Source organism: Strix uralensis, chromosome 10, assembly GCF_047716275.1.
Source record: "Strix uralensis isolate ZFMK-TIS-50842 chromosome 10, bStrUra1, whole genome shotgun sequence".
Lineage (NCBI taxonomy): Eukaryota > Metazoa > Chordata > Aves > Strigiformes > Strigidae > Strix > Strix uralensis.
This window is the reverse complement of record NC_133981.1, coordinates 1,019,964-1,026,348: the sequence shown is the minus strand read 5'-3', so window position 1 is coordinate 1,026,348 and position 6,385 is coordinate 1,019,964. Positions and strand designations below refer to the sequence as shown.

The 6,385-nt window shown below is 45.4% G+C and overlaps 1 long non-coding RNA gene across 1 annotated transcript; it reads right to left on the bottom strand.

The window, feature by feature from the left end:
• Nucleotides 1–342: 342 nt before the first annotated feature.
• On the bottom strand, nucleotides 343–5,156 carry LOC141947575 (uncharacterized). Its single transcript, XR_012630203.1, has 3 exons — nucleotides 5,035–5,156; nucleotides 3,572–3,662; nucleotides 343–2,700 (listed from the first exon to the last, which is right to left on the bottom strand). It is a non-coding gene; the product is annotated as an uncharacterized LOC141947575 (long non-coding RNA).
• Between the last annotated feature and the right edge of the window lie 1,229 nt (nucleotides 5,157–6,385).

Sequence of the window (6,385 nt, the reverse complement as noted above, 5' to 3'; positions counted from 1 at the left end):
CAGCTCCAGCCCAAACCCGGCCCTTCAGCCTTGTCTTCTGGGTGCCTCAGGTGGATGGGACCGTCTTTCTGCTTAGCCTCGAGCTATGGGGAGAGATCTTTATTTTGGAAAAATTGAAAACAATCAAAAAAATCCCTGAAATTCCTGCTGAGAGTTTGTGCTCTTTTCCCATCTGGTTTCCCTCTGTCTTTCAGATGAGCTTTTTTTCATGATAGCGGGCACTTTATCACGCCTGGTATAGTGAAGGATACAAAGCACTCTCCATTACAGCCCCGCTGGCCACATGCTCATCCTGTTCGAAAGCATTCATATTTGGGGATCAAAAAAGGTCCACGCATGGTGTTTACTCAGACGAGAATTTTTATTTGACATTTGAGCAATTATGCCTTTTGTTGTTCGTGAGTTTGCTGAGGGTGATAAACACACTTTTCCCATTTGAAAAACCCGTCTTTTAACATTGACGATGTGGTGACAGATTTTCAGCAGGGCTGGGAGTCGGGTTTGCCAGGGCTCAGTGCCCGCTCCGAGCGCCAGATTTTCAGATGTGTTCAGCACCCAGCAGCTCCCCGTTGGGTGTGAGGCCCTTGGACATATTTGTTCCCATGTGTGGAGCTCGTTTGAAAAGCTGCCTGCCTGCAGCATCCACCTCTGCTTTCAGGAAAATCTGGATCTCATCTCCCCAGGCTCTAATTTCATTTTGGTTTGTAGGGTCAGCTTGCTGCTATCACTGTTTCCTGGGCCCCAGAGCTGTCCTAAGTACATGGCATTTCTGCAGGATATCTTGTTTTAGCTTAGCCCCTGGTTTGGGCAAGTAGCTTCACTCAGGAAGGGCTTCTTCAATGTCTGTTTGAGTTTCAGCGTGTTATATGTCTTGGGGAGATCAGCTGGATTTAGGCACATGCCAAAACAATTCTCTAAATCCAGCCTGTGAATAGGGACCTTTATTTTTAAATATCAGCAGCTTACTTTCCAGTGCTCATGTATTTATTCTCTTGACTTTTCAGCTCAAAGAGAAGAGGAGGAGCACGTGGCTAAAGCCAAGGAATGCCACTCAGCAGGAGGAGGAGGATCGGGTGAAAGAGGGAAAGGTGAAATGAAATGAAATGAAGGAGAGGTGATGTTCTGGGTCATACCTAACGGGGGGCTGGTATCCTGACGCTGTGACCACTCCTGGAATGCAACAGGGCTGCCAATTGCACCTCTTTTGTGTCTGCCCATACTATTAAAAATAAAGATATGCCATATTCTGCACACAGTAGTGTTCATGGTCTTTTGAAGGCCCTTGTGTCCTGGTTTTGTGAAATGGCAGCTCTGCACCTCCTGCTCAAAGATGAAGGAGAGCAAAGTGTGCTGTTCATGTTAGAAAAAAATGCTACTGACATGAAATTATATAAAAAAAGAATTACTCTAAATATGGGGTGATGTTTTCATGCCTGTAGGCCAAGAGATGGTCCATGGGAGCACAGCTAATGTGAATTAGTTTCACATCCTAGCAGAGCAGGTGCATTTGACAGTTTATGCAGCTTGCTCCAGCTCCGAAGTGTGGGGTTTATGCCTAGATGGGAATGGTAGGTATAATCTTTTTTCTGTTTAATTTGTTGATTTTTTTTAATTCTGCTTATTCATCTGGAGCAGGGAATGGGAAAGGTCTCTCCATCCAGATTGATAATGATGAAATGCAGGATAGAAGAAGTCCAGAAGAAATTCAAGAAGTGGGAAAGAACATCTTGAGAACAGTGGTGGACTTGTCAGCATGAATGACATTCCCTGGGCAGTGCAGATGGATCCTTAAAACAGGCTTCTGATTTTTGAGAGGACAAAACTTGTAAGTTTGTTGTAAGATTGTTTTCCTAGTCTGTGAGGTATAGGTAAGTCTGTGTTGTAGTAAGAGTTGGGTGATGGGGCAGCCACCATGAGAGGTAAATGGTGGTGAAGTGTTACAGATTAGAATAAAGCCGGTCTTGGTGTATGTCTCCCAGGTTTTCCTGTGAAGGATGATCACAACTCGGAAGTGCCTGATGCCTTCAGCAAATATCTGCTTCATTAATTCCTTCCAAATACTTCATGGTTTGCTGCTCCAGGCTTATGTTTAGCAGCCTGGGGAGACGGGGTCAAACCCATAGTTGGATAGAAACTTTCTGAACCAAACGCAGGTGGTAGCGGGAGTGCCTGTGTGTGATTTGTTGCTGCAGCCCAGGTTGGGTGTCTAGGTAGTGCCACGGGGCGAAGCCACAGCACTTTTGGAAAGAGTAAAGATTGCAGCCCTGGATTCTGCCCCAAAATCAGTACGAGTATCGACAACCCATCCCTAAACTCCTGTGTAGCTGCAGCTGGATGTGATATTCTCCGTATACCTGACTTCCAGCTTCCAGTGGTGTTTCTGTGGGAAACAGCATTTGTTCTGGTGCACCCCAGAAGCGGCAGCACGTTGTAACAGCTACGGCATCGTGTGGAGCAGTTCTCTGTGTGAAATGGGCTCTGCTGGGACAGACCCCAATACACCAGGAGGGGAGGGCGTTGGGGGTCTGCTGCTGCCCTGCGCCCTGCTGGCTGGTGATGAAGATCTCTCTGGATCCTCTTGGGGAAGGCATCCTTGTATTGAAGCAAAGTCACAGGGTCTTGGTGCCAGGTTTGGGTCTCTGCACCTCGGCCGCGCACCCGGTGCACCTCCGCTGGCTTCTCTCTCTGGGTAGTGACAGGCTGGGGAGGAGAGAGGAGGGGAGAACAGCAGCGTCTGATTAAAACTCAGCCCCCCTGGCCCTAGATCTGAGGAGACAGAGCCCGCCCTCCCTTCCCTTACCATAATTTTATTTTATTACAAAAAGAGCCCATATTAAAAAAGCTCATGATTATGTTTTCTGTTCACCAAGACTTTTCCTGTATTCGACCTTTGGATAACCTCCAAGGCTTGCAAACATTTGAAAGGAGTAAAGGAGCTCGTTTTATTGCAGGGCCTCAGCATACATTCTTTCCAGCCTATCTTTAACATCAGTTGACAAGAATTATATAATTGCAGTCTGTGATCCCTTTAAGGCTAAAATGTATTCGTTTTCCCTCAAAGAACACTTCAGGTTTCAGAGTTAAATGTATACTTTTTTTTTTCCATCTGGGTTATTCTGTAAAAAGCCGTTTTCTCTTAAACTGGCAAGTCTCATTCTACCAAGTTGCATGGATTTATTTTTTACTGCGGTTTTAAGCTCACATGTTAACAAGTAGAAGAAATAGCCTCCAAATCCCAACCTGTGTTTCCCATTCCATTGGAAAATTAGTGGGTTACAGAGAACACGCAGTGGGAATTATACTCCTTAGGTGGAATCAAATAAAATTTCAACATACTGATTTAATCAAATTAGTGTCTAATGATAATTGATAGGGAGTCTGGAGATGGGCAGGTAGCTGGATTGGATTTGATCTTGCATTTCAGAGGCATGACGTAATCTGCTGGGTCAGGAAGGAATTTCTGGTTTCCTATCAGAATGGCATCTGCCACCATGTTTTAGGAAGCCATTGACATTGGATACTTGGATAGGAGCTGGGGAATGATGCCAAAAAAGAAGTCTGAAGACACTACCTGGAGTGAAAAAATGGATTAGCTGTTGCCATGATGACATTCTGTGTGCATATATTCCTTGACATTCAGGTTTCCATTGGTGTCTGTGCTCCTGGAGAGTAAAAAAAAAAAAAAAAAAAAAAAAGCACGTAAACACATGAGTATTCCTGGAAGCTTTTCATGACAGTTGTGTCCACGTGTCGGGGCCAGCGACGCTCAGATCCTCTGCTCGAAGGGAACAGAAGTGTGATGCCTCGGCGGCGCTCTGAGCACATCCACAGTGCTCCTCGAACAGAGCGAGAAGTTCAGAGAAAGTGCAAAAACCTTCACCTCTCTGGGGATTTCTGGACAATGAAAAGTGGAGGGAGCAGCAGGCTGGTCATGGGTATCTGCATGCAAGGAGGGGAGTTAAATTCATCTGGTAAATTGGCTATGAGGAGTGATTTAGCTGGTTGAAGCTGGAGGGGGGACAGGGCTCAATGGGCCGATTGTTTGCCCTGGTGCAGCAAAGGGCGCCGGGTGGGCTTGAAATCAAGAGGTTTGGGGGGTTGTTCTCAATTTTGCCATGGACTTACCCCAGACCTCCATTTTCTTACCTGAAAAGAGGAGGACAGTGCCCGCCAGCATGCTTGCCCTCGTGGTCTTTTATCTAAGCACTTGAGGAAGTTCAAACTTTTATTCCAAATAATGTTTGCCAGTAAAAATGGGTCCCTTCTTCAAATATTTAGTTAATCTAACACTGATTGCCCCCATTCCCTAAGGGGAGGAGCAGGCAGGGGCAGCATTCCTGGTTTTATAGAGGGGCAGGTTTGAAAGGGCTGTAAATGCATAGCGCAGGGGTTGGATACAATAACCTAAGAGAGAGGAGCCAGTAACAGAATCCTTTTAATGAACTACAAGCCCACAGTTTATAAACTTGGACACAGATTACGCTCCTGCCTAGTGTATAAAAATAACCGCATTTGGATGCCTTTGTGGCCAAAGGATCTTATAACCTGCTAAGTTTTTGCTGCCTGTTTTTCTAACGTAGGCAGGGCCTGTGTAATACCCTGCGTTGCACTGAAAGGGAAAATCTCTGCTCTGTTAAGCTGTTCCCTGCCTTTGGTAGCCTCTCCGTATCAGGATTCACATTCTTGTTTCCGTTTCAAACAGGAGACCAATTTACAAGGCAAGTTCCTCCTTGGAGATCACAAGAGGCTTTCTCTCCCCTTTCTTTTTCTGAGAGGAAGGATTAGGTCACCAGTAATACCGTTTGCTTTTTATTTTTTTTCTCCTTTGGCTAATCTGCTCTCCAAGATGTCCATGTTACAAGAGAAATAAAAGGCTTTAAGTGAGTGCAGGATTTTTTTCCCCCCTCACCTCAGCACTCCAGCCGAGAAGGGTGATTTACAGAAATCACCGCACGGAAAAGCCTTAAAACAGAATTTCAGATACTTATAAGACAAAGCAGAAAGATAGCAGAGCGGCAGGTGCCATCTCCTTACCTTGCAGGGTCGTGTTCTGCCTGCTCCTAAGGAGTTTGGGGATGGCGATTACAGAGATGTCTGCACTGTATCCGGGTGTATTGGACGTGCAGTTACAGCTTTCTGTAGCAAGCTTGTGTAGTCCATCACCTGCAATCAGGAGGCTTATCGTTATTCAAAGACCTTTATTTTCTATTATCTTTGTGCATTTTATGTGGTGCGAGCATTAATGGCACCACGTTTTAAGATGTGCTTTTTTGCCTCTGGCTCCCTTCCCGGTGCAGCGTGCTGTGCAGCGCTCGGCCTCGCCCGGGAGGAGGATGCACGCTGGTGCCAGTTCTTCTATAGGGAAAGTTTTGGGGCTCTCTGCACAAAATGACTTTGGTCAAAGCATACTGAGCACAGACAGATTATTATTTCAGTGAAATCTATATTATTCTTGTTCAGATAACAAGTACTGCTAGGGGTTTGTGGTAAGGCACAAAGATTTTGCAGCAATAAGTGTGGATGTGCACTGGGTAGTTCCTACCTAGCACAGGTACAGCGTGTTCTGCCGCTCACGTTACAGTTGGCAAACTGTGCTTAAAGGGCCAGGCCTGCCTTAAATCAGCACCACTCTGCTGAACTCCGTGCCAGGCTCTGCCAGCCAAAGTTCTGGCTCTCAAAGGTTTTGGGCTATTTTTTTCAGTCCTTTCTTTCCAAAGAGTTTTAAAAATGCAATTAAATGGACAGTAATACTCAGCAGTTACGCATAAAAAGCTGTTTATCTAAGGATATCAAAGTGCTTGACAAAGGTGGGTAATTCTCACCGTGCCCTTTTCTTGCAGGGTGGGATGCTGGCATGCAGAGACAGCGAGCAGTTTATCTGAGTAACAGAGTCGGTAGCAGAGGTAGTAATTAAAACTTCGGTCTCATGACACCCAACTCTGTACTGTAACCACTAGACAAACTGCCTCCCGGAACCGTATCTCATCTCTATCTCCCTACATATGCACAATAAAGCCTTTGTAGTATGTGCTGTACACTTGCTATTGATAGTTGTATCAGCTGAAAGATAATGCTTGCTCTTCTAACTGGCTGTGAGTGTGCTCCATACAACCTCAATTATCTGAACATAATGGGGGAGAAGGGGAGAATTTTGGATAATCGAGGTTTCAAATAATTGAAGGAGTTTTCAGCGTAATTAATAGATGTGGTGGGGACATATTTTGGAGAGCAGGTTTGGGTAACTGGTGTGGAACCGTGCAGTCAGTTAACAGCTAACAGGCTGCTGTTTAGGATGTGTTTTTGGTTTTCTTTTTTCTGAAAGGAGGTGCGTCTCTTCCTCGCTTTGTTTCAGAGGAGGAAAAAAAAAAAAAGGACAAATGCACTT